Raw genomic sequence first — 791 nt, forward strand, 5'->3', positions numbered from 1 at the left:
AGATTTTAGACCAAGTATTACGAGGCCTAGAGTGGAAGCAAACAACTTTGAGTTGAAGCCCTCACTTTTTCAAATGGTTCAACAATCACAGTTTGGGGGAGGTCCTACTGAGAGTCCACATGTGCACCTTGCACATTTTCTTGAAATTAGTGACATGCTGAAGATAAATGGAGTGTCAGATGATGCCATCCGACTGAGATTATTTCCTTTTTCTTTGAAGGATCGTGCTAGGAAGTGGTTGCATTCATTACCTCTGGGTTCAATAACTACTTGAGATGAGTTGTCACAAGCTTTCTTAGCTCAATACTTTCCTCCTAGCAAGACTGCAAAATTGAGAAATGAATTAACTTCTTTCAGACCAAGGGATGATGAAAGTCTCTATGAAGCATGGGAGAGATATAAGGATCTTCAAAGGAGATGTCAACATCATGGAATCCCTAAATGGATGCTAGTTCAACATTTCTACAATGGTGTTTCTCTAGCAATTAGAAGTATAATTGATGCATCTTCAGCAGGTGATCTTATGGAAAAGTCAGAAGATGAAGCTTATTTAGCATGGGATAAAATTGCTTATAATAATTATCAATGGAGCTGTGAAAGAAATGAAATGAAGAAGTCACTAGCTGGTTTATATGAATTAGATGCCATGAGTATGTTCAATGCCAAATTTGATGCTTTGACGAGAAAAATGGATAAGTTAAACATGAAGGTTGACTCATCAATTGGAGGATCCAGTCATACAGAAGATGTTGGTACGGGAAATATGCATTGTATTAATGATTTTCCTCCCT

At 37.5% G+C, this 791-nt stretch overlaps 1 non-coding gene across 1 annotated transcript; it reads right to left on the minus strand.

The window, feature by feature from the left end:
• Positions 1-328: 328 nt before the first annotated feature.
• On the minus strand, positions 329-435 carry LOC131170236 (small nucleolar RNA R71). Its single transcript, XR_009141145.1, has one exon. It is a non-coding gene; the product is annotated as a small nucleolar RNA R71 (small nucleolar RNA).
• Between the last annotated feature and the right edge of the window lie 356 nt (positions 436-791).

Source organism: Hevea brasiliensis, chromosome 1 (assembly GCF_030052815.1).
Source record: "Hevea brasiliensis isolate MT/VB/25A 57/8 chromosome 1, ASM3005281v1, whole genome shotgun sequence".
Classification (NCBI taxonomy): domain Eukaryota; kingdom Viridiplantae; phylum Streptophyta; class Magnoliopsida; order Malpighiales; family Euphorbiaceae; genus Hevea; species Hevea brasiliensis.